The following is a 659-nucleotide window of genomic DNA, read 5'->3' as shown; positions in this document are numbered from 1 at the left end:
TTTTTGCTCCTTCCAACCCAGGTGTCCCTATCAGCTGCTCAGTAACGATTAATCAAAATTTTTAAAATTGTTTAAATCCTTCTGGGTGGAGCAGTTTGGGGTTGGAGAGTCCAAGGAGGCAAAATGAGGACTGAAACACCTCCTGCCTACCTTCCTCTCCCTCTGCCACTATTGAGTGGCCCAGGCATCTCCCCTGCTGTCCAAGCTCCATCCTCCTTTGCTCATCTAGGGAAGCGCATCCCTGGCTTTCCAAACTGCTGCCCTCCAAGCCTAGTCAAGGACCACTAAGCCTTTAATGGCCCCTAATTTGGGGCCATTAAGCCCCAAAATTCTCCCCTTTGCTCCAAGCCCACCATGTCCTCCAACCAAGGCCAGGAGGTCTGGGTCTGTGCTGGGTTCCCCATGGCCCAGTGGTGATGGGTACTCCTGTGGGACATCTGGACTAGGCTTACCCCCACTTCCAGCTGTTGAGGTGGCACCTGGGCTGTGCCTGGGAAAGAAGTCAGGGGAGGATGCTGGTCCAGCAGACACAGCCGCAGAGGAGTTTTTGGTTTCTTGTCACCACTGGAAAAATAACTTGGGAATTTGGTTTATTTTAAACTCCGGTTCTTTTATTTTTTGAGAGGGAGTGTCACTCTGTCACTCAGGCTGGAGTGCAG

Source organism: Cebus imitator, unplaced genomic scaffold (genome assembly GCF_001604975.1).
Source record: "Cebus imitator isolate Cc_AM_T3 unplaced genomic scaffold, Cebus_imitator-1.0 Scaffold228, whole genome shotgun sequence".
Classification (NCBI taxonomy): domain Eukaryota; kingdom Metazoa; phylum Chordata; class Mammalia; order Primates; family Cebidae; genus Cebus; species Cebus imitator.
Note: the sequence above shows the minus strand (reverse complement) of the source record.